A 27160-nucleotide genomic window follows, 5' to 3' on the forward strand; every position below is an offset into this window, starting at 1 on the left:
CCAAATCACAGAAAATTGGAAACAGATGATCATTGGCTTTGATACCTTTACTTCTGTTTCATTACTCAGAGTCGATCAACTCTATACTTCAAGTGACACAGATTTATTACAGAATGCCTAAGATCCTAAGGATCTATTTTAGCTCAGCCCATGGTATTGCTTCATTATTTTATTATTTTGTAAGTAATAAAATATAACTTCATGTTGGATGATATATTCAAGCCATGAATATATCATCCAACATTGTTCTTCCCAAAATATTAGCCCAATTTCTGCGCACGCTCACTTACTGTTCAGGAATTTTACTAATTGTTTGAAGGTTCTAGAGGACCTGTTAGACTCCTAATGGACAAACCATACAACATACTCCAGAGAACGGACGAGTGCCATAAGAAGAAAATAAGGTCAGCCTACAGCAATGGGCAGCTGCCTGCCCTCGGCTGGGAGGAGCCCTGGCCATGGCACCAGGGCTGCTGGGCAGCAGAAGCCTCCACAGCCCTGCAGGGAGCCTGGAGCACAGCTCTGCCTAACCATGCTCAGCCCTGGACAGATGCACATGAGTTCCCATCACAGGCTCGAGTGTGACAGTCCCAGGTGCATGCCTGTCATGCCAGGGAGGCTGAGGCAAGAGGAACGTTTGAGGTCAGCCTTGGCAACTTAGACCCCGAGGCAAAGGGGAAATACTTTTACAGGGGTCTCTGAGGGTGTAGCTCAGGTAGGTCACTTGCCTCACAGGCTCAAGGCCCTGGGTTCAATCCCCAGAACCCACGTACACACAAAAAGTGAACTTGGAATATTGTTTAAAATGATGGGTCAGGTACACACAAGGACTTCAATATGACCTCTCAGAGGAGCTCAATTTGAGATCAGACTGAACAAAAGACCACCTGGACCATTGACTCAGTGTCTGAAACCCTCTGTGAGCATGGGAAGCACTGCTGGCAAGACACCAGAGGGCCAAAGCACTTGTGCCCCCTTCTACCGCCAAAGACTGTTCCCCTCCTGGGGCAGCTGAGAGCAAGCTGGGCCTTGGAGCAAGGACTAGTGCTTTAGATATAGACTATGCAAGCAAGGGGCAATGTCTTTAATAAAACTAAAATTAAAAAGTCACATTGAAAAAATTTTAAAAAGAAGAAAATAAGGTCAAGTAGAGGAAGCCCATTTTCACAGGAAAAAATCCCCCAGTGAAAAGCATCAGAATAGATACCAAGAAAAATACCAACAAAAACAGTGTGCTCCCACTATGTATCTACTCAGCATGCAAAAGTTAGAAAGCTAGATAATACAATCCTGGCCACAGGTAGAGCTATGCAGAAGAGCCACCTGGCAGTGCTTAGTCAAAGAAGTAAACATGCACACTTTGACCTAGAAATTCCACCTGTGTGTAAACCAGGCGGTGCTTAAGCAGTTTCACAAGGGGACATGCACAGGGAAATTTATCCTCAGGTTCTTATAGAGTTGTCTGTGCTTACAGGGAGTTGATGGTTGTCAAGATGCCCACAGCTGCGAAAGTCAAAAGCTAAAAAAATAATAGATGCCAACCTGGATATATTAATAATCCCGTATCTATGATCACCTTCATAAGGTAGCTTCCCAACTTCTGTGTGGAAGTGTGTTTCTCCTTGGCCCTTACACTGTTGTGGAGACCACTAGGAGTTCAGCTTTGTGCAGGATCATCTGACCTGGACTTTTGGCAAGACCTGTACAGCCCTCACACATGCTCAGATGCTACAGGACTTTTCAGACCAGTCCAGACAACAGTAGGCATCCATTCATTGTCTGCACTCTACAGATTCCTAGATGCACGACATTCATTACCATCAAATGCAGAATTTTCATCAAAAACTAATATATATATATCATTCCAATCTGAATCAAGAAAATCGGAAATATCCCCAAATCCAAAGAGTGGATCCCCATTGTGATGCTACAAGTTGAAAATTCCACAGCTGACCTCATGGGATGGTTCACAGTCAAAAGACAGCTGCATGAAAAATATTACATGACCTTCCTGCTATGTGAAAAGTGGCATGTGAAGTACACATGCATGTCTTCCTCAGACATGGGTTCATTTGCAAGACACCTTGTGCAATTGAAAATACTCCAAAAGGGGAGAAATCAGAACCATGTCTCCAAAGTATTTCAGCAGAGACCAACTCCATCTGTCTATCTATCTCTCAGTGAGTGTGTGTGCTCTTGTGTGTGTTTGTGTGTCTTTGTTTGTGTTTGTACCATCACAGCTGATACTTCATTGCCCCCATTGGAAAACTGACTCAGATAATGCCATCTGCCAAACTCCTAAAAACCAAAGTTCTTGCTGATAGAATGAAACATTCCTTCCTGTTGGTTTGGATGTGTCCTTTAGGAATGACTGCTACATTTAGTATACTCAAATCATCACAGTAGATCAGGTAACAAAAACATATATATTTTAAAATAATAATAATATATTAATGGAAACAACAAATACAGGATAGAGTAACAACTGTGTTACTAAACAAGGTCAAGGACAATGGCAAACTATAGATTCAAACTTTGAAGAAAATAGTAATCAATGTAAATATTCCTGGGCTGCCTCAGCCCCGCCCAGGCACACAGCCCCAGAATGGTTTTGCAAGCATCCTCAGGAGGGCTGGAGCCTTCTTTCCAGGACGAGAGGAAGGTTGAGGCTGGATCCACCCATCATTCTTTTGGGAGAGGCTCCTTTTCCCCAGCACAAAGTTGGATTTTTTGTGAGGATTCTTGGCATCAAATACGTTGGCCTCTGCTGGAATCCTCAGCTCTGGGGAGAGAGGGGTGTACAAAAAGAAGGTGGCACTCAGGAGGTGCTCCCTAGGACACGCCAACATCTGAGAGCCTGTGCCAGAAAAGGCCAGAGCCACACACCTGAGAGCTCTCCAATTCAGCACCAATACCAACAAAGACAGCCTCCACAGTCCTCCCTGAGGAAGAACTAGGCAGAGCACTTCAACAGACCTAATGTCTGTTCCTAACGAAGGCTTTGGACTCCAGAATATCTCAGGTCCTCTTGCATCTGCCAAAGCACACCACTAGGGTTTGCATCTGAAATCTCCCACAAAAGGCTCCTGTGCCGAAGATTCAGTCCCCACATGAGCCACCTTCATAGGTGGGTTTGGAGGGAAGCATTGGATGGTGAGTGCTCTGATGTCAACATGAAATTCTCATTCAAGATGAATACACTACTGGGGGGTGGGAGGGACTGGAAGAAAGGTTGAGCATGGTTGGAGTAAGACCTAAACAGGGTTGTGCCCTGGGCAACAGTACCTTGTTTCTGTTGGCTCCACTGAATCCTCATTCTCCAAGGAGAGGTCCTCCCTCTCCATCTTTCTCTCTCTCCCTCTCTGCCAGCCTCGTTCTCTCTCTCCCAGTCTATGCCTTTGTGGCAAGGGCTGAGGAGCTCTCCACTGCCACACACTAGAGCTTTATGGACAGCCTCAGTGCACAACCAAAGAGAAAGCTATGAAACCCAGAGAAAAAAGGCCTAGGATTCCTCCTCTGAGTTATTTTCCTCAAGTATGGCCACAGTGAGGACAGGCTGACCAGCACGGATACCACGTTAGAGCCATGCTTCTGCGTTGGTGGAGCCCGCCTCCATGTGAACCAGGCTTCTGAGAATGGAGGCCACATTCCAAATACTGCCCTACTGAGAACAATGGTTCCAAAGACCAGCAAAGGGACTGCTTCCCTCCAACATGGTGTATGGCCCAGTGGTGCCATGACCCCGAGTGGGGGAATACAACAGCCGCTTCTCCTTCCTCTGAACATGTGTTTCCTGTCGCCCTCCTCTAACCTAGAGCCTGTTCTCCATCCCTTCTGGGTTGGATGTGGAGATCTCTGCTATGAATTTCTTAGGCTACCAAGGCCCCAGACAGACTTCCTCTTCCATAGACTCTACTAACCTAACAGTAGGTTAAGATAGGAGACAAGTGATCCTAGAACTCATAGGGATGGTGGTCTTCAGGGTACATAGGCTGGGATAATGGCTGCTGTGGTGTTTGGCTCACAAAAACCAACCAACCAACCAACGAAAAAGCGCTGGCATTATTATCAGATGAGCTCTGTGGCTACGTGCTCAGGAAGCCCTCATCTGACTTTAGTTAGGGATCACAACCTGGCTATTGTGATCACTCCTTGCCTAGTGGACTCAGGTGCGTAAGACCATGGAATTTATGCAAAAACAGATGATTCAGGCTGTCTCCCAGGCTGTGTTTTCTTCCCAATTTCATCCTGTTACTGCTTGCTAGAATCCTGGCAATGCTCTGCCCAGGCAGTGGTTTTTTGGTCACACAGAAGGCTTTCAATAGTACTGCTTCAGTCCACAAAATGCCAGTTCCCTCTTTAGCCCATGCATTCCCATGTTCCTTTGAAACCACTCCTATCCCAGACCATGAAAACATACTGCTCCTGGAGAGAGGCTTTCCTCCTCACTCCTCAAAGATGTCAGCATTGGATGCCTGTTCATGCCCAGGGGAGGGCACCTGGTGGGGAGCCGCAATATCCACCGGGGTATACCATTGGACCTCAAGACCTTCCACCAGCAGAAGTGCAGTTGGCTTTGTGCACGAACCCAACACACCTGTTGGAGTGTTCTTGGGGGTCAGAGACTACTCTTTGTTGCTAAGAGTTGACCTGAGTCCACATCCTGACCCTTGCTCTCTGCTATCTGATTGTCTCACCTACTCTGACGGCGAGAGATGATTTGGCCCAGCTCATAATCCTCTGGATTCTCCTCAGTAAGGAAGTGTAGGTCGAGGGCACTGCGGATGACGACAGGAGCCCTATCGTGGCAGGTCACCTGGAGCAGCATGGGAGACAGGCCTTCAGGAAATGGGCCTTGAAGTGACTACTCAAGGACAGTGGGCAGGGGCATTCTGGAGGCACCTCCACTCTAAATACAAGGGCAACATCCATGACCCTACTACCCGAGGCTGACCTCCTGCTCATCGTGTGGGCTCTTCCCACAGGCTACTAGCCCAATCCTTGTACATAGGACTTCCTGGGCCTGCCATTGCTCTTTGTGGAGCTGCACTCCTCTCGGAGTGAAAGGACCCCACTACCTGCATACAGATGCAATCTCATCCCACAAGTTGGGAGGAATGGGACAATAGCCTCCAAGATCCCAGGTCTGCCCGAGGATGCAGGCGGCATTGGGAATGGCCTAGGCACAAAACCTAGAGGCTTTGGTCTGGATTGCCAGGGCCAAAAACAGACCCAGGAACATGACCACACACAGGAGAGCTGAAAGATAGCCACGAGAGCTCCTGGCCTCCAGAGGCTCAGTGCTGGCTGGGATGTAGGAGGGCACCTCATCCGGCAAGGGTGGTCATTGGGTTACCTGGACATTTAGTGTGCTTGCTCCACATCCATATCGACTCTGCAGAGAGACTCTCTCAGCTCCTTGTTCAAGGAACATGGAGAACCTCACACTGCTGTCCTCCTCCATAGACGTCAGCATCCCATACAAGGGAACCTGCAACCTAGTTCCTGTCCTATTCTCATCTGTCACCCATACATGTCCCTGCCCTTCTGGACTGCATGCTGCCACCTGACACACAGACTCCCTCAGACATGGCAGTGGACAAGCTGCTGCACTCACTCATCTCAGCTCCAGCCCTTCACACTGACCTCTCCCTTCTTGATTCCCATCTATCCTCCTGATCATCCAGAAGCTCCAAATTCAAGAGGGCATGAGTAGTCCATGGTATTGGACCAGTGTCTGCTCCCCACCCAGGTGTAAGCACCACGGGACACCCCTGCTCCCTGGCTTACCAGAACACTCTTGGCCATCTCTGGACTTTGTGTTTCTAAGTGGACACGAATTAAGCAGGTGTCTCCCACCTGCTTGTGGGAAAGCGGCCTGGAGGACTTGCAGGTTGATTCTGAGAACTGTGGGGGATGGAACATCAGCAAACCCAGAAACAGAAAGCCACCCCAGACTGTCAGTTGGCTCTATGGGCTTCCAGCAAATATGTCCAGGTGCTGAGGCTTCTTATTTCCTCAGGTCGGAGTGGAATGGCAGCACATGCACAGCTTGAATAAGGTAGGTGTTTACCTCCTTTCCCTTGACCTGGGGGCGTTTCCTCACCATGAAATATTGTATTCCCAGATTCATGGACAGACACACGAGTGAGTGGTCAGAGACCTTGATTTCTGCAGAGCGAAGTGGAGAGAATTGTTAGGTGGCACTCAAGGATTATACCACAAAACACCCACAACCCCTGAGAGTCTCCGCCAGGCCCATCACACTTTGGTATTTTGGGGCCAAGGCCCACTTTCTCTTGGCTGTCCGTTATCCTGAGCCCACTGTGGATCATGTCTCCCCACTGTCTGATTGTCCTACTTACTCTCATCCTCAGACATCATATACAGCAGCTCAAAGTTGTCCACATCCTCATGCTGCAACAAATTTTGGTCCAAGGCCCTGCGGATGAGGCTTGTCACCGTCTCCTGAAAGGTCACCTGGATCAGGGTGGGACAAATGTCATCAGAGAATGGCTTTTAGAAGAGCTACCCAGAAGACTGTGGTCAAACATTCAGGAGAAATCTCAGCTACATATACAAGGGCACAATCTTGTTATCCTGCTACCTGAGTGTGTCCTCCATATACCACCTGGGTTCTTGCAATGTGCTACTAGAACAATCCTGGTACAAATATCTGCCTGTACCTGCCATCTCCCCTCCCCCTGGGGAGCCACATTCCACTCATGTCAAAGGACCAAACTGCCTATGCACAGACACACTCTCATCTCACTGAGATGAGAGCAATGGGCCAGGGATCTGCGCACCAAGTGTGATCTGGGATGCAGGCTGCCTTTGTGGGTGGAAGAGGCAGATGCACTGAAAATTTGGGTCCTGACTGCCACGACACAAAACAGACTCAGATACAAGAGTGTGCACTTGAGTGCTTCATGATAGCTTTGAGAGGCCCTGGCCTCTGGAAGCTCGGTGAGGGTCTGGTTGTCATGATGTACTTGACTCAGCACTGGCAGTCACTGAACATGTCTCCTCTGCAGCTGGACACCTGCAGCATTAGCGTGTCTACTGCACATCCATAGAAATTCTGCCAAGAACCCCTTTAGCTCCGTATTTACATACATGCAAAGCCTAACATTCCGAAGCTTCCGCATGACCCCCCAGGTGATCCCGACCCCAAATTCCTACACCTAGTCATGCTAAGGAGGTTCTCTTCCCTGCCACCAGGAACACATCCCCTCCTACACATGTGACAAGTCACTGCCACCTCCTCTGCTCCAACTTCACTCATTGAGAATACCAAGTTCTAGGCACTGCAGCCTGCACCCTGGACATATCTCTGCCTTCATCTGTCCACAGCACTTCCGTCTGCACTTCTGGCCTGCAAAACCCACAAAACACAGGCCCACTCACCACTGAAGCTGGGCATGCTGATGCTCTCCCTCCTCAGGTCAAGCCCTTAAGACGGACCTCTCTCTTCTTTATTTCCCACCATAGCCCTGGGGTTGGCTGTGTCTCCTGCCTTCCACTGTGTGGACACCCAGGAGGCAGCCCTGCTGTCGGGCTTACCGGGATGCGCTTTGTCTCCCTCAGGCTCTGTCCCTCTAGGAGGACGTGAACAACGCGGCTGTCTTCCACCTGCTCGCTGGAGTGAAGCAGTGAGGAGCTGCTACTCACAGCTGCTGGGGTCCTGGATGCCACTGCCACAGAAGGTTCCAAGAACTGTGGGGGATGACAACATCAGCAAAGCCCAGCAACTGCACCCCACCCAGCCTGGCAGTTGGCTCTGTGGGCATTCTACAACATCCATCCAGAACCTGAGGTTCTTGTCCCCTTGGAGGATGTGGAGTGGCACCAGGAGTAAAGACTGAAGAAGGTGGCTGTTTTGGGAACAAGAGATCCAGCACCTGCTGGGTGGGGATGAAATCCCAGGAGATTAACCACATGTTGCTGCTGAAATGTAGGTTCCTCCCACAAATGACAGGCAGGAGCTCATTCCTAAGCTGGTCCTGCCTGTAAGGTTCAAGGCTCTGAACCCTGAAGGGCTCCTCCGTGTTCTGATCATTTTCACCCTGGGTTGGGACCAAGAATGGTGGGTTCAAAATGGAAATGGTGACAAACAGAAAAATGACTTGTGCCAATACACTAGAGTCAAAGCACAATGGGACAGTTCCCATCAGTACAAACACACACACACACACACACACACACACACACACACACACAGAGTCAGAATAGGAGTCCTGGGCCATTCATCAGGGATCAGACTAGAGGGCCTGCTGGGCTCACCTGCCCTGTGCTACTCACTGTTACTCTTGAGCTCCTCTGCGACAATCGCCAGAGGCTCTGGCGTCTAAGATGAAGCCTCACCCAGTGTATCCACAAAAGGGCTAGTTGGCCCCCCTGAGATTCCTGGGAGCCTGAGGCTCGGCATTGTCTGCAACCACAGGAGAACATCCTTCTCCCTCCAGTGGCTCCAACCAAGTGAGCTCGGATGGCTTGGTCAGTGAAGTGGGTGCCTGGATACCAGGGTTCCATGTTCTGTTTGATCCATTGTCAAGGCAATGATGTCATTTCCTGTGCCCATACCTGAGCCTCTTTTCACATAAGACCACTTTCAACAGCCCTATGGGCTGCCGATTTCTCCTCCATGCCTACCCATCTCAGGTGCGCAGGTGTTCACCAACAACTACCCAAACATCCCCACCAGCATCTGCCCTGCTTGGTGCCACTAGAGTTCCAGCTTGGAGCCTTCAAAAATGCATTCACAACCAGTCCTTCCCTCTCAGCAGCTTTTGGACCCTGGTCCCATCATTGTGCAACTCATAGTGTGCCCAGTCTTTTCTGGAAAGTAGGGTAGCATCTAATCTCTAGGGTTTATTGTGTCTATTGGCCCATAACACCCTCTGTTCTCTCTGAAACCAGAGATGGGACTCACAGGTGGCTAAAGCACAAATGTAGAGATGGGATAATCACAAGAAAGGGAGAGACAAAGAATGCACCCTAACTCCATCAGGCCTGTGTCCCACACAGGGACATGGCCAATGTCCGTCCCATCGTGGCTGCAGTTCCCTCTCTACACCATGGCAAGTTGGAGGGGACTGAGATGCAGAGGCTGCTCCCCTCTGCCATACAACTTCCCAAGGCTTCTCCTAAGATTTCAAAAGGGCCAAGTGTGTCTAGTGTTGGGGTCTCACAGAGACTCCGAGGTACCACAGCATCCTGCTGCCCAGAACCGGTTCACCCCTCACCTCAAGGGGGCTCAGCCTCTGGATTCATGGGAATTGAAGTGGGTACAGGTGATGGGATATCACCTCCAAGACTGAGTTATGCCAAGTCCATGACCCCTGTCTGCATCCCTGTCTCCAGCACCACTCCCCCCTCTCTCTTTCCTCCTCAGAGCAAACAAATCCATTTAGCAAGTGTGTCCTGTGATAAAGACATGACGGTCACCCATCCTCTCATTACAAAAACACTGAGGCTCAGCCAACATGGATCCTACAGGGAACACAGGCATAAACTCAGACTCCGATCCTCCCAGCCGAGCCTCAGTGGAGCCTGGACTCCCAGCATCCTGAGTCAAGGAAACAGAGGTTCCTAGCCGAGCCACCTTGGATGCAGCCGCACACAAACTGAACTCATCAATGCCCCTTGCTCTCAGTTGTGAGTAAGAGGGGAAGTGGTGTTTCACAACCCTGGACATCAAGTGCAGTCTCCAGGCTTTGGGGTGTGCCCTGGCCTCTGTCTATCTGCCCAGGCTCTCCAACCCACACTGGCCTCTTACCCAACCTCCTCCTAGGGCCAAACTCAATCCTGCCTCTCAATTTCTGCTGCCTTCCCCAACACACTGCTCCCCAAAATGAGCAGGGCTGGCTCTCGGTTATCATGCTGGTGCCACCAGCAATGCCACCCCACTGACATAATTCTGAGTCCCAACCTAGGCACTCCAGCTGTCTTTGCCACACCTGGCCTGTTTGGGCTCTGGCTCTTGCTCTTTTCTTTCATGTGCATGTGTTTTGAGGTTTTGAGTTTCTCCCACTGCAGAACTGCAGCTGTGGCAGGGTAGAGCTCATGAGGGTGACATTCTGAGCCACATCCAATCCCATCAGGACTGTTCACTGGGGTGACTGCTGGAACACAGTGATGAGTGAACACATGGGAGGTGGTTGGACCCACCTTGCCTCTGAGTGGCTTCCTTTCAGGACAGGAATGTAGGCATGGGAGCCCCTGGCGTGGGATGCTTTGCACAAGGCGTGACCATGGGCTCTCTTTCCTGGCAAAAATGGCTCCACTCAGCATGGAGAGCACTGTCATTCCTGGTGGCTAACAACAGCCCTGGACCCCAGAAAGGAACCCACACTCAAGATTAACGTCTGAGTGTGCGTGTCCTCGAGGAAATGAGGTCTCCTGATCCCAGGTGCAAAGGGGTAAGTCCTCTAACTCCAGGGGCCATGAAGGGACATCTGAGTTTCCCTTGTCCTTCTTTCCCTCTCTAACTAACCACAGTTAGGACCCTGGCCTCATTCCCCAGTGAGGATCATTAGGCTCCATAAAGGACAGTCTCTAAGATGCTCAGTGGACCAACACCCTCTGCACAACCCATAACCCTATTCACCCAAGAGGCAAGAGGATTTCTATTCAGGAAAACCAGGAAAGGGAGAGCCTTTCTCAAGGACACAAGGACATTAGTGAGTGAGGGAGTGATTAATGGATGGAGAACTATTTCCAACACCAACTTCCAGGAGCATATATGGCCCCCTGGAGAATTCTGCAGTGTGTTGGTGATTAAGGAGAACGTGTGAATTCAGGGGTCACTAGGTCCTCTCAGCCATAAGGAGGGAAACTGCCATAAAGGAACTAGGACAAGGGTGCGAGGAATGCTCACTGGTGGGAGATCGGAAGGAAGGAAAGTGTACTCATTAGAAAAGTGTCGCCTGAAAATTCTTAGCCAGCCAAAAGTCGTGCAAACTTGTGTGGGAAAAGAGTCTTTGCACAGTGATGAAGCTAAGAGCTCACATGATGGAACACAGCATCAACTGGGACCAAATCCAATATCTGATATTCTTGTAGGAAGAGGAGAGTCTGGACCCAGATACCAGGGAGACTGGGGGATACCGGATATGTGAGGTTGGATCCAGGGCGGGATGCCCATATGGGAACCACAGATCGTGGGCAGCAATAGGAGAGTGGGCAAGGGCTGGGAGAGTTGGGGAGACAGTCCCCTTGAAACCTGGGAGGGGTTATGGCACTGGGACAGCCCAACACCTACTGTGTTGAGCCTCTGGAGCTCAACGGAAGACACTTCCTCTGTTGTCGGCCACCCAGTTAACAGAGTTTGGTTGCAGCAGCCTAGGACCCAGCTGAAGGTCTGAGCATGTTGGCCATGCAGGTTGGATCTGGACCACAGACACCCTCATCAGAGATTGTAGGGTCTCAGCCCTGAGGCAAGACAGGCACTAAGTCAGGCCAGGTGGGGAAACGGATAGGCACACACTCTGGGGGCTGGTGCCTGTGTTACTGGGAGCACTTCTGATCGCAATTCCCTGATCTGCTGCCAACACAGGCTACAGAGGAGGGTACAGAAACACAGACCACGGATCTGCCCCACTCAGTGGGCCCAGGCCAACACCACACCCAGCAGCCTCGTGCCATACCCAATGAGTCTCGAAGCGGCCCCCTCTTCCCATCCTGAGAGCTCTTCCCTTCCTCATGTGCCAATAGCTCCCTACTGTCACTGGCAATATCTACTCTGTGAGATGTCAACATCCGTGGGTACTGTTCTCTCATCCCAGGACAGTGTGGTCCCACACACCCTGGTGAAATAGGCCACCTGGAGGCTGGACCTGGAGGTTGTTGAGGCTGAATGGCAGCGGTGGTCCTCTGGCACTTAATATTATTTAAGTTAAAAACAAAAACAAAAACAAAAACAAAAACAAAAAACGGGTCTTGGTGCTCAAAAATGTTTGATTTGCATATTCTCATCCCCTAACCCCAATATTTTCATTATTTCCTCACATATGAAATCTTACTAGCATAAAGGTAATTTCGTATTAAACAAAGTGGATTGAAATAACATTGGTAAAAATAATCAATCACCATACTTTCAATTTTTGTTCTGCTTTCCTATTAGAAACCACTTGGATACAAGAGAACAGAGGACAGACTCATGGAAATGCTTGAAATGACAAGAAGCTCCCACTCAAGCTCAGCATTCAGTCCTGGACAGGGTAAGACCAGGCCACTTTGACATCTGTGCCAAAGAGTCTACCAGACAGAATCCTCTGACTGATCCCTGACTGAGCCATAGGAACTGGCTAGAAAAGCCTTCACATCCTCAATACATTCTTCACGTCAGAATACTTGACAACCATTGATATCCATCTCTCGTTAACTTGCTCCCCAGCCAACCATTCTTCAACAAATTCAAAGGAGTAACTCATGCAAGCACACAGAAAGGGGTGTTCACTACACACATCCATGTGCGAAAAAGACAACTGGTATTTCTTGTTTGGGCTATTTCAAATGAAATCCCTTCTGCATGACCTCCACAAACCAAAGGAAAATATTTGTGAAATTCCCACGTAGAAGACAAGATACACTTGCCAAGGAGGCAGTGGCAAGAATTTTGACACTCCAAATGTAGAGTGTGTGTTTAGGAAGCAGTCACAGTTTCCATGAGAGAGTCCCATGAAATCAATTAGGAAGATCCATGCTCTAGCCCTACCATGCAAATGATGTGACTTGAAAGAGTCACTTAGTCTTAGTAACCATCATCACTAACAACTAAGTCAATGAATAAAGGTCCTCAGGTGCCAAGCTACAAAATGTGGGATGAGCATGGATGAGGATGGGTGGGAGAAGTCTCCAACTCTAACACAATTAGGGAAGGATGTGCTGACCTCAAGTGGCTGGGGGGGCTGGGATCCTGCCACAGAGGGGGATTCCAAACCTCACATCCCCTGACCCAGGCCAGAAGACCAGGTAGAGTCCAAGGACCCTGGGGTGGCCCAATGGCAATAAAGGTCAAAAGGAACTAGGGATCTGCCTGGTCCCTCAATCCCCTACTCTGAGCAGGGCTGCATGACGAGGCCAGAGGCCATCCACAGCAATCTGCCTTTACAGGAAAACAGGGACTGCAGGCTGCCTCTGGCTCACTGAATCAGGGTGGTGTTTTCATAAAGCAAGACCACTTCCTCACATTTGACCAGCAGCTCATGTGTTGACAGCACAATGACTGACTTGACTCAGGCCCTGATGAATGAAATAGAAAATTCATAGCAAACCCATCTTTAGCTCTTCCACATCATCAGGGGCTCTGATTCAATTCCGTCCAGAAAGGTGTCTGAAATGATTTCTAAACATGCTGGGGACTCACCTCTGTGTGGAACTTTTCAGGAAAAAGGGGATCAAATCTCATGAAGCAACTCTTCTCTCTTCTAGCCCATGGGCAATGCAAGGAACCTGCATGATACCAGAGGCTCACTTCTCTCTTCTCATGTCTTCTGGAAAGGATTCGTTAATGCTTCCTGCAAGGTGAAGCAGAAGCCTGCATCCCCAGCTGCACAGAAGTGTTTTAGGGCAGTGTCTCCCTTAAAACCCAAAAATAAAAAAACAGGTCATTCAACAGGCACATGGATTCGAGTACATGTTCAATGATCCCTCCTCCCTGGAGCCTTCCACATGCCCATCTTCCACATTCACAGAGCAATGCTTGGCCATTCTCAAGACCAGGAGACCATGATGCTCCTCACCAGGAAGTCAATAAGGAACATGAAGAGAGCAGCATGGATTGCAGAAGGTGGCACATCAAGGATCTTCAGCTCTGCTGCTAGAACACAAGAGCTTAACTTCAGTATTGACTTTTTGCCAACTACCAAGTACGATAGCAGTGTCAAGCCCAATATGCAGATATGCAAGTAGTAGGTGACACCCCGCATCCATTCACAAAAGTGGGCAACATCTGCATCAGAACAAGGAAGTATCTTACCCTTACTCATAAAAATCATCAGAAACAAAATAAAATGGATGCAAGACTTCTCATTTCACTATTAGGTAGCTGTTGGAATTCCCTATTAAATAATACCTCCTCCAAAATAAAAAGTATCTCAGACATGTGTCAACTATTCAATGGATGACATTTTAAAAACTATGGACTTTACTTAATATTTATGTATGCTATATCCCTGCCTAAGGCTCTATGAGAAAGGAGCACATAGAATTGGATCTTTGAAAATCTCACATTTGCTGATAAATATTACTGCTGATCTCAGGCATGGCGAAGTGAAAAGTGGGACTTTGGATATTCCAAGAATGCTATGTTGTGGGATTGGTGTCCCTGATTCATACATAGCATATGGTTTCTATGAAATCCAGTGAGGGAGCAGGAGTAACGAAGCTGATTGCACAGATGACCTCAGGGAATACTGACAGATAGGCCAAATGAAAAATATGCTCCAGCTAACCATTGGTATTTGGGCTTCTGATCCCAGTCCTGTTTTTAAAAAAGGTGCAGACAGGCAGTGTTCATTAAAAACTGTCTACCATGTAAAAGTGGGTAATTTAAATGGCATCTAGTTACACATCTGATAGAATGGTCTGGCAACATATGAATTTCATTCTAACAACAACAACAACAACAAAACATAGAAAATGAGACATAAAGATAAAACCTTGTCTTCACCAGGATGCCTAAAAATAGGTTTTATTTGGCTCATGCAAATAAATATCTTTCAATAGAATTTCTGATTTCTGAATGAATCCATTCAACTTCATACTGCACAGATCACAAGGTTTTCTTTACAGAATATTCTCTTCTTGTTCTTAAAGCCTCACATAGAAAATGTCTCATAGGACATAGGAGGGGAATGACCCAAAGGATGAGAGAATGGCTGGAACCGTTCTCAAATGTGCCCATGTAGCCTAAAGTTTGAAGGCATCTAATTGTACTCTAAAACAATTATGAACCTATTCGATCCATTATTAATAAATATCACCACTTTACCACTTGAACCAAATCACAGAAAATTGGAAACAGATGATCATTGGCTTTGATACCTTTACTTCTGTTTCATTACTCAGAGTCGATCAACTCTATACTTCAAGTGACACAGATTTATTACAGAATGCCTAAGATCCTAAGGATCTATTTTAGCTCAGCCCATGGTATTGCTTCATTATTTTATTATTTTGTAAGTAATAAAATATAACTTCATGTTGGATGATATATTCAAGCCATGAATATATCATCCAACATTGTTCTTCCCAAAATATTAGCCCAATTTCTGCGCGCGCTCACTTACTGTTCAGGAATTTTACTAATTGTTTGAAGGTTCTAGAGGACCTGTTAGACTCCTAATGGACAAACCATACAACATACTCCAGAGAACGGACGAGTGCCATAAGAAGAAAATAAGGTCAGCCTACAGCAATGGGCAGCTGCCTGCCCTCGGCTGGGAGGAGCCCTGGCCATGGCACCAGGGCTGCTGGGCAGCAGAAGCCTCCACAGCCCTGCAGGGAGCCTGGAGCACAGCTCTGCCTAACCATGCTCAGCCCTGGACAGATGCACATGAGTTCCCATCACAGGCTCGAGTGTGACAGTCCCAGGTGCATGCCTGTCATGCCAGCCACCAGGGAGGCTGAGGCAAGAGGAACGTTTGAGGTCAGCCTTGGCAACTTAGACCCCGAGGCAAAGGGGAAATACTTTTACAGGGGTCTCTGAGGGTGTAGCTCAGGTAGGTCACTTGCCTCACAGGCTCAAGGCCCTGGGTTCAATCCCCAGAACCCACGTACACACAAAAAGTGAACTTGGAATATTGTTTAAAATGATGGGTCAGGTACACACAAGGACTTCAATATGACCTCTCAGAGGAGCTCAATTTGAGATCAGACTGAACAAAAGACCACCTGGACCATTGACTCAGTGTCTGAAACCCTCTGTGAGCATGGGAAGCACTGCTGGCAAGACACCAGAGGGCCAAAGCACTTGTGCCCCCTGCAGGGGTGTCTCTTGTCTACCGCCAAAGACTGTTCCCCTCCTGGGGCAGCTGAGAGCAAGCTGGGCCTTGGAGCAAGGACTAGTGCTTTAGATATAGACTATGCAAGCAAGGGGCAATGTCTTTAATAAAACTAAAATTAAAAAGTCACATTGAAAAAATTTTAAAAAGAAGAAAATAAGGTCAAGTAGAGGAAGCCCATTTTCACAGGAAAAAATCCCCCAGTGAAAAGCATCAGAATAGATACCAAGAAAAATACCAACAAAAACAGTGTGCTCCCACTATGTATCTACTCAACATGCAAAAGTTAGAAAGCTAGATAATACAATCCTGGCCACAGGTAGAGCTATGCAGAAGAGCCACCTGGCAGTGCTTAGTCAAAGAAGTAAACATGCACACTTTGACCTAGAAATTCCACCTGTGTGTAAACCAGGCGGTGCTTAAGCAGTTTCACAAGGGGACATGCACAGGGAAATTTATCCTCAGGTTCTTATAGAGTTGTCTGTGCTTACAGGGAGTTGATGGTTGTCAAGATGCCCACAACTGCGAAAGTCAAAAGCTAAAAAAATAATAGATGCCAACCTGGATATATTAATAATCCCGTATCTATGATCACCTTCATAAGGTAGCTTCCCAACTTCTGTGTGGAAGTGAGTTCCTCCTTGGCCCTTACACTGTTGTGGAGACCACTAGGAGTTCAGCTTTGTGCAGGATCATCTGACCTGGACTTTTGGCAAGACCTGTACAGCCCTCACACATGCTCAGATGCTACAGGACTTTTCAGACCAGTCCAGACAACAGTAGGCATCCATTCATTGTCTGCACTCTACAGATTCCTAGATGCACGACATTCATTACCATCAAATGCAGAATTTTCATCAAAACCTAATATATATATCATTCCAATCTGAATCAAGAAAATCGGAAATATCCCCAAATCCAAAGAGTGGATCCCCATTGTGATGCTACAAGTTGAAAATTCCACAGCTGACCTCATGGGATGGTTCACAGTCAAAAGACAGCTGCATGAAAAATATTACATGACCTTCCTGCTATGTGAAAAGTGGCATGTGAAGTACACATGCATGTCTTCCTCAGACATGGGTTCATTTGCAAGACACCTTGTGCAATTGAAAATACTCCAAAAGGGGAGAAATCAGAACCATGTCTCCAAAGTATTTCAGCAGAGACCAACTCCATCTGTCTATCTATCTCTCAGTGAGTGTGTGTGCTCTTGTGTGTGTTTGTGTGTCTTTGTTTGTGTTTGTACCATCATAGCTGATACTTCATTGCCCCCATTGGAAAACTGACTCAGATAATGCCATCTGCCAAACTCCTAAAAACCAAAGTTCTTGCTGATAGAATGAAACATTCCTTCCTGTTGGTTTGGATGTGTCCTTTAGGAATCACTGCTACATTTAGTATACTCAAATCATCACAGTAGATCAGGTAACAAAAACATATATATTTTAAAATAATAATAATATATTAATGGAAACAACAAATACAGGATAGAGTAACAACTGTGTTACTAAACAAGGTCAAGGACAATGGCAAACTATAGATTCAAACTTTGAAGAAAATAGTAATCAATGTAAATATTCCTGGGCTGCCTCAGCCCCGCCCAGGCACACAGCAACAGAATGGTTTTGCAAGCATCCTCAGGAGGGCAGGAGCCTTCTTTGCAGGACGAGAGGGAGGTTGAGGCTCGATCCACCCATCATTCTTTTGGGAGAGGCTCCTTTTCCTCAGCACAAAGTTGGATTTTTTGTGAGGATTCTTGGCATAAAATACGTTGGCCTCTGCTGGAATCCTCAGCTCTGGGGAGAGAGGGGTGTACAAAAAGAAGGTGGCACTCAGGAGGTGCTCCCTAGGACACGCCAACATCTGAGAGCCTGTGCCAGAAAAGGCCAGAGCCACACACCTGAGAGCTCTCCAATTCAGCACCAATACCAACAAAGACAGCCTCCACAGTCCTCCCTGAGGAAGAACTAGGCAGAGCACTTCAACAGACCTAATGTCTGTTCCTACCGAAGGCTTTGGACTCCAGAATATCTCAGGTCCTCTTGCATCTGCCAAAGCACACCACTAGGGTTTGCATCTGAAATCTCCCACAAAAGGCTCCTGTGCCGAAGATTCAGTCCCCACATGAGCCATCTTCATAGGTGGGTTTGGAGGGAAGCATTGGATGGTGAGTGCTCTGATGTCAACATGAAATTCTCATTCAAGATGAATACACTACTGGGGGGTGGGAGGGACTGGAAGAAAGGTTGAGCATGGTTGGAGTAAGACCTAAACAGGGTTGTGCCCTGGGCAACAGTACCTTGTTCCTGTTGGCTCCACTGAATCCTCATTCTCCAAGGAGAGGTCCTCCCTCTCCATCTTTCTCTCTCTCCCTCTCTGCCAGCCTCGTTCTCTCTCTCCCAGTCTATGCCTTTGTGGCAAGGGCTGAGGAGCTCTCCACTGCCACACACTAGAGCTTTATGGACAGCCTCAGTGCACAACCAAAGAGAAAGCTATGAAACCCAGAGAAAAAAGGCCTAGGATTCCTCCTCTGAGTTATTTTCCTCAAGTATGGCCACAGTGAGGACAGGCTGACCAGCACGGATACCACGTTAGAGCCATGCTTCTGCGTTGGTGGAGCCCGCCTCCATGTGAACCAGGCTTCTGAGAATGGAGGCCACATTCCAAATACTGCCCTACTGAGAACAATGGTTCCAAAGACCAGCAAAGGGACTGCTTCCCTCCAACATGGTGTATGGCCCAGTGGTGCCATGACCCCGAGTGGGGGAATACAACAGCCGCTTCTCCTTCCTCTGAACATGTGTTTCCTGTCGCCCTCCTCTAACCTAGAGCCTGTTCTCCATCCCTTCTGGGTTGGATGTGGAGATCTCTGCTATGAATTTCTTAGGCTACCAAGGCCCCAGACAGACTTCCTCTTCCATAGACTCTACTAACCTAACAGTAGGTTAAGATAGGAGACAAGTGATCCTAGAACTCATAGGGATGGTGGTCTTCAGGGTACATAGGCTGGGATAATGGCTGCTGTGGTGTTTGGCTCACAAAAACCAACCAACCAACCAACGAAAAAGCGCTGGCATTATTATCAGATGAGCTCTGTGGCTACGTGCTCAGGAAGCCCTCATCTGACTTTAGTTAGGGATCACAACCTGGCTATTGTGATCACTCCTTGCCTAGTGGACTCAGGTGCGTAAGACCATGGAATTTATGCAAAAACAGATGATTCAGGCTGTCTCCCAGGCTGTGTTTTCTTCCCAATTTCATCCTGTTACTGCTTGCTAGAATCCTGGCAATGCTCTGCCCAGGCAGTGGTTGTTTGGTCACACAGAAGGCTTTCAATAGTACTGCTTCAGTCCACAAAATGCCAGTTCCCTCTTTAGCCCATGCATTCCCATGTTCCTTTGAAACCACTCCTATCCCAGACCATGAAAACATACTGCTCCTGGAGAGAGGCTTTCCTCCTCACTCCTCAAAGATGTCAGCTTTGGATGCCTGTTCATGTCCAGGGGAGGGCACCTGGTGGGGAGCCGCAATATCCACCGGGGTATACCATTGGACCTCAAGACCTTCCACCAGCAGAAGTGCAGTTGGCTTTGTGCACGAACCCAACACACCTGTTGGAGTGTTCTTGGGGGTCAGAGACTACTCTTTGTTGCTAAGAGTTGACCTGAGTCCACATCCTGACCCTTGCTCTCTGCTATCTGATTGTCTCACTTACTCTGACGGCGAGAGATGATTTGGCCCAGCTCATAATCCTCTGGATTCTCCTCAGTAAGGAAGTGTAGGTCGAGGGCGCTGCGGATGACGACAGGAGCCCTATCGTGGCAGGTCACCTGGAGCAGCATGGGAGACAGGCCTTCAGGAAATGGGCCTTGAAGTGACTACTCAAGGACAGTGGGCAGGGGCATTCTGGAGGCACCTCCACTCTAAATACAAGGGCAACATCCATGACCCTACTACCCGAGGCTGACCTCCTGCTCATCGTGTGGGCTCTTCCCACAGGCTACTAGCCCAATCCTTGTACATAGGACTTCCTGGGCCTGCCATTGCTCTTTGTGGAGCTGCACTCCTCTCGGAGTGAAAGGACCCCACTACCTGCATACAGATGCAATCTCATCCCACAAGTTGGGAGGAATGGGACAATAGCCTCCAAGATCCCAGGTCTGCCCGAGGATGCAGGCGGCATTGGGAATGGCCTAGGCACAAAACCTAGAGGCTTTGGTCTGGATTGCCAGGGCCAAAAACAGACCCAGGAACATGACCACACACAGGAGAGCTGAAAGATAGCCACGAGAGCTCCTGGCCTCCAGAGGCTCAGTGCTGGCTGGGATATAGGAGGGCACCTCATCCGGCAAGGGTGGTCATTGGGTTACCTGGACATTTAGTGTGCTTGCTCCACATTCATATCGACTCTGCAGAGAGACTCTCTCAGCTCCTTGTTCAAGGAACATGGAGAACCTCACACTGCTGTCCTCCTCCATAGACATCAGCATCCCATACAAGGGAACCTGCAACCTAGTTCCTGTCCTATTCTCATCTGTCACCCATACCTGTCCCTGCCCTTCTGGACTGCATGCTGCCACCTGACACACAGACTCCCTCAGACATGGCAGTGGACAAGCTGCTGCACTCGCTCATCTCAGCTCCAGCCCTTCACACTGACCTCTCCCTTCTTGATTCCCATCTATCCTCCTGATCATCCAGAAGCTCCAAATTCAAGAGGGCATGAGTAGTCCATGGTATTGGACCAGTGTCTGCTCCCCACCCAGGTGTAAGCACCACGGGACACCCCTGCTCCCAGGCTTACCAGAACACTCTTGGCCATCTCTGGACTTTGTGTTTCTAAGTGGACACGAATTAAGCAGGTGTCTCCCACCTGCTTGTGGGAAAGCGGCCTGGAGGACTTGCAGGTTGATTCTGAGAACTGTGGGGGATGGAACATCAGCAAACCCAGAAACAGAAAGCCACCCCAGACTGTCAGTTGGCTCTATGGGCTTCCAGCAATTATGTCCAGGTGCTGAGGCTTCTTATTTCCTCAGGTCGAAGTGGAATGGCAGCACATGCACAGCTTGAATAAGGTAGGTGTTTACCTCCTTTCCCTTGACCTGGGGGCGTTTCCTCACCATGAAATATTGTATTCCCAGATTCATGGACAGACACACGAGTGAGTGGTCAGAGACCTTGATTTCTTCAGAGCGAAGTGGAGAGAATTGTTAGGTGGCACTCAAGAATTATACCACAAAACACCCACAACCCCTGAGAGTCTCCGCCAGGCCCATCACACTTTGGTATTTTGGGGCCAAGGCCCACTTTCTCTTGGCTGTCAGTTATCCTGAGCCCACTGTGGATCATGTCTCCCCACTGTCTGATTGTCCTACTTACTCTCATCCTCAGACATCATATACAGCAGCTCAAAGTTGTCCACATCCTCATGCTGCAACAAATTTTGGTCCAAGGCCCTGCGGATGAGGCTTGTCACCGTCTCCTGAAAGGTCACCTGGATCAGGGTGGGACAAATGTCATCAGAGAATGGCTTTTAGAAGAGCTACCCAGAAGACTGTGGTCAAACATTCAGGAGAAATCTCAGCTACATATACAAGGGCACAATCTTGTTATCCTGCTACCTGAGTGTGTCCTCCATATACCACCTGGGTTCTTGCAATGTGCTACTAGAACAATCCTGGTACAAATATCTGCCTGTACCTGCCATCTCCCCTCCCCCTGGGGAGCCACATTCCACTCATGTCAAAGGACCAAACTGCCTATGCACAGACACACTCTCATCTCACTGAGATGAGAGCAATGGGCCAGGGATCTGCGCACCAAGTGTGATCTGGGATGCAGGCTGCCTTTGTGGGTGGAAGAGGCAGATGCACTGAAAATTTGGGTCCTGACTGCCACGACACAAAACAGACTCAGATACAAGAGTGTGCACTTGAGTGCTTCATGATAGCTTTGAGAGGCCCTGGCCTCTGGAAGCTCGGTGCGGGTCTGGTTGTAATGATGTACTTGACTCAGCACTGGAAGTCACTGAACATGTCTCCTCTGCAGCTGGACACCTGCAGCATTAGCGTGTCTACTGCACATCCATAGAAATTCTGCCAAGAACCCCTTTAGCTCCGTATTTACATACATGCAAAGCCTAACATTCCGAAGCTTTGGCATGACCCCCCAGGTGATCCCGACCCCAAATTCCTACACCTAGTCATGCTAAGGAGGTTCTCTTCCCTGCCACCAGGAACACATCCCCTCCTACACATGTGACAAGTCACTGCCACCTCCTCTGCTCCAACTTCACTCATTGAGAATACCAAGTTCTAGGCACTGCAGCCTGCACCCTGGACATATCTCTGCCTTCATCTGTCCACAGCACTTCCGTCTGCACTTCTGGCCTGCAAAACCCACAATACACAGGCCCACTCACCACTGAAGCTGGGCATGCTGATGCTCTCCCTCCTCAGGTCAAGCCCTTAAGACGGACCTCTCTCTTCTTTATTTCCCACCATAGCCCTGGGGTTGGCTGTGTCTCCTGCCTTCCACTGTGTGGACACCCAGGAGGCAGCCCTGCTGTCGGGCTTACCGGGATGCGCTTTGTCTCCCTCAGGCTCTGTCCCTCTAGGAGGACGTGAACAACGCGGCTGTCTTCCACCTGCTCGCTGGAGTGAAGCAGTGAGGAGCTGCTACTCACAGCTGCTGGGGTCCTGGATGCCACTGCCACAGAAGGTTCCAAGAACTGTGGGGGATGACAACATCAGCAAAGCCCAGCAACTGCACCCCACCCAGCCTGGCAGTTGGCTCTGTGGGCATTCTACAACATCCATCCAGAACCTGAGGTTCTTGTTCCCTTGGAGGATGTGGAGTGGCACCAGGAGTAAAGACTGAAGAAGGTGGCTGTTTTGGGAACAAGAGATCCAGCACCTGCTGGGTGGGGATGAAATCCCAGGAGATTAACCCCATGTTGCTGCTGAAATGTAGGTTCCTCCCACAAATGACAGGCAGGAGCTCATTCCTAAGCTAGTCCTGCCTGTAAGGTTCAAGGCTCTGAACCCTGAAGGGCTCCTCCGTGTTCTGACCATTTTCACCCTGGGTTGGGACCAAGAATGGTGGGTTCAAAATGGAAATGGTGACAAACAGAAAAATGACTTGTGCCAATACACTAGAGTCAAAGCACAATGGGACAGTTCCCATCAGTACAAACACACACACACACACACACACACACACACACACACACACACAGAGTCAGAATAGGAGTCCTGGGCCATTCATCAGGGATCAGACTAGAGGGCCTGCTGGGCTCACCTGCCCTGTGCTACTCACTGTTACTCTTGAGCTCCTCTGCGACAATCGCCAGAGGCTCTGGCGTCTAAGATGAAGCCTCACCCAGTGTATCCACAAAAGGGCTAGTTGGCCCCCCTGAGATTCCTGGGAGCCTGAGGCTCGGCATTGTCTGCAACCACAGGAGAACATCCTTCTCCCTCCAGTGGCTCCAACCAAGTGAGCTCGGATGGCTTGGTCAGTGAAGTGGGTGCCTGGATACCAGGGTTCCATGTTCTGTTTGATCCATTGTCAAGGCAATGATGTCATTTCCTGTGCCCATACCTGAGCCTCTTTTCACATAAGACCACTTTCAACAGCCCTATGGGCTGCCGATTTCTCCTCCATGCCTACCCATCTCAGGTGCGCAGGTGTTCACCAACAACTACCCAAACATCCCCACCAGCATCTGCCCTGCTTGGTGCCACTAGAGTTCCAGCTTGGAGCCTTCAAAAATGCATTCACAACCAGTCCTTCCCTCTCAGCAGCTTTTGGACCCTGGTCCCATCATTGTGCAACTCATGGTGTGCCCAGTCTTTTCTGGAAAGTAGGGTAGCATCTAATCTCTAGGGTTTATTGTGTCTATTGGCCCATAACACCCTCAGTTCTCTCTGAAACCAGAGATGGGACTCACAGGTGGCTAAAGCACAAATGTAGAGATGGGATAATCACAAGAAAGGGAGAGACAAAGAATGCACCCTAACTCAATCAGGCCTGTGTCCCACACAGGGACATGGCCAATGTCCGTCCCATCGTGGCTGCAGTTCCCTCTCTACACCATGGCAAGTTGGAGGGGACTGAGATGCAGAGGCTGCTCCCCTCTGCCATACAACTTCCCAAGGCTTCTCCTAAGATTTCAAAAGGGCCAAGTGTGTCTAGTGTTGGGGTCTCACAGAGACTCCGAGGTACCACAGCATCCTGCTGCCCAGAACCGGTTCACCCCTCACCTCAAGGGGGCTCAGCCTCTGGATTCATGGGAATTGAAGTGGGTACAGGTGATGGGATATCACCTCCAAGACTGAGTTATGCCAAGTCCATGACCCCTGTCTGCATCCCTGTCTCCAGCACCACTCCCCCCTCTCTCTTTCCTCCTCAGAGCAAACAAATCCATTTAGCAAGTGTGTCCTGTGATAAAGACATGACGGTCACCCATCCTCTCATTACAAAAACACTGAGGCTCAGCCAACATGGATCCTACAGGGAACACAGGCATAAACTCAGACTCCGATCCTCCCAGCCGAGCCTCAGTGGAGCCTGGACTCCCAGCCTCCTGAGTCAAGGAAACAGAGGTTCCTAGCCGAGCCACCTTGGATGCAGCCGCACACAAACTGAACTCATCAATGCCCCTTGCTCTCAGTTGTGAGTAAGAGGGGAAGTGGTGTTTCACAACCCTGGACATCAAGTGCAGTCTCCAGGCTTTGGGGTGTGCCCTGGCCTCTGTCTATCTGCCCAGGCTCTCCAACCCACACTGGCCTCTTACCCAACCTCCTCCTAGGGCCAAACTCAATCCTGCCTCTCAATTTCTGCTGCCTTCCCCAACACACTGCTCCCCAAAATGAGCAGGGCTGGCTCTCGGTTATCATGCTGGTGCCAGCAGCAATGCCACCCCACTGACATAATTCTGAGTCCCAACCTAGGCACTCCAGCTGTCTTTGCCACACCTGGCCTGTTTGGGCTCTGGCTCTTGCTCTTTTCTTTCATGTGCATGTGTTTTGAGGTTTTGAGTTTCTCCCACTGCAGAACTGCAGCTGTGGCAGGGTAGAGCTCATGAGGGTGACATTCTGAGCCACATCCAATCCCATCAGGACTGTTCACTGGGGTGACTGCTGGAACACAGTGATGAGTGAACACATGGGAGGTGGTTGGACCCACCTTGCCTCTGAGTGGCTTCCTTTCAGGACAGGAATGTAGGCATGGGAGCCCCTGGCGTGGGATGCTTTGCAAAAGGCGTGACCATGGGCTCTCTGTCCTGGCAAAAATGGCTCCACTCAGCATGGAGAGCACTGTCATTCCTGGTGGCTAACAACAGCCCTGGACCCCAGAAAGGAACCCACACTCAAGATTAACGTCTGAGTGTGCGTGTCCTCGAGGAAATGAGGTCTCCTGATCCCAGGTGCAAAGGGGTAAGTCCTCTAACTCCAGGGGCCATGAAGGGACATCTGAGTTTCCCTTGTCCTTCTTTCCCTCTCTAACTAACCACAGTTAGGACCCTGGCCTCATTCCCCAGTGAGGATCATTAGGCTCCATAAAGGACAGTCTCTAAGATGCTCAGTGGACCAACACCCTCTGCACAACCCATAACCCTATTCACCCAAGAGGCAAGAGGATTTCTATTCAGGAAAACCAGGAAAGGGAGAGCCTTTCTCAAGGACACAAGGACATTAGTGAGTGAGGGAGTGATTAATGGATGGAGAACTATTTCCAACACCAACTTCCAGGAGCATATATGGCCCCCTGGAGAATTCTGCAGTGTGTTGGTGATTAAGGAGAACGTGTGAATTCAGGGGTCACTAGGTCCTCTCAGCCATAAGGAGGGAAACTGCCATAAAGGAACTAGGACAAGGGTGCGAGGAATGCTCACTGGTGGGAGATCGGAAGGAAGGAAAGTGTACTCATTAGAAAAGTGTCGCCTGAAAATTCTTAGCCAGCCAAAAGCCGTGCGAACTTGTGTGGGAAAGAGTCTTTGCACAGTGATGAAGCTAAGAGCTCACATGATGGAACACAGCATCAACTGGGACCAAATCCAATATCTGATATTCTTGTAGGAAGAGGAGAGTCTGGACCCAGATACCAGGGAGACTGGGGGATACCGGATATGTGAGGTTGGAGCCAGGGCGGGATACCAATATGGGAACCACAGATCGTGGGCAGCAATAGGAGAGTGGGCAAGGGCTGGGAGAGTTGGGGAGACAGTCCCCTTGAAACCTGGGAGGGGTTATGGCACTGGGACAGCCCAACACCTACTGTGTTGAGCCTCTGGAGCTCAACGGAAGACACTTCCTCTGTTGTCGGCCACCCAGTTAACAGAGTTTGGTTGCAGCAGCCTAGGACCCAGCTGAAGGTCTGAGCATGTTGGCCATGCAGGTTGGATCTGGACCACAGACACCCTCATCAGAGATTGTAGGGTCTCAGCCCTGAGGCAAGACAGGCACTAAGTCAGGCCAGGTGGGGAAACGGATAGGCACACACTCTGGGGGCTGGTGCCTGTGTTACTGGGAGCACTTCTGATCGCAATTCCCTGATCTGCTGCCAACACAGGCTACAGAGGAGCGTACAGAAACACAGACCACGGATCTGCCCCACTCAGTGGGCCCAGGCCAACACCACACCCAGCAGCCTCGTGCCATACCCAATGAGTCTCGAAGCGGCCCCCTCTTCCCATCCTGAGAGCTCTTCCCTTCCTCATGTGCCAATAGCTCCCTACTGTCACTGGCAATATCTACTCTGTGAGATATCAACATCCGTGGGTACTGTTCTCTCATCCCAGGACAGTGTGGTCCCACACACCCTGGTGAAATGGGCCACCTGGAGGCTGGACCTGGAGGTTGTTGAGGCTGAATGGCAGCGGTGGTCCTCTGGCACTTAATATTATTTAAGTTAAAAAAAAAAACAAAAACAAAAACAAAAAACGGGTCTTGGTGCTCAAAAATGTTTGATTTGCATATTCTCATCCCCTAACCCCAATATTTTCATTATTTCCTCACATATGAAATCTTACTAGCATAAAGGTAATTTCGTATTAAACAAAGTGGATTGAAATAACATTGGTAAAAATAATCAATCACCATACTTTCAATTTTTGTTCTGCTTTCCTATTAGAAACCACTTGGATACAA

This window comes from Urocitellus parryii, chromosome Y, assembly GCF_045843805.1.
Source record: "Urocitellus parryii isolate mUroPar1 chromosome Y, mUroPar1.hap1, whole genome shotgun sequence".
NCBI classification, from domain to species: domain Eukaryota; kingdom Metazoa; phylum Chordata; class Mammalia; order Rodentia; family Sciuridae; genus Urocitellus; species Urocitellus parryii.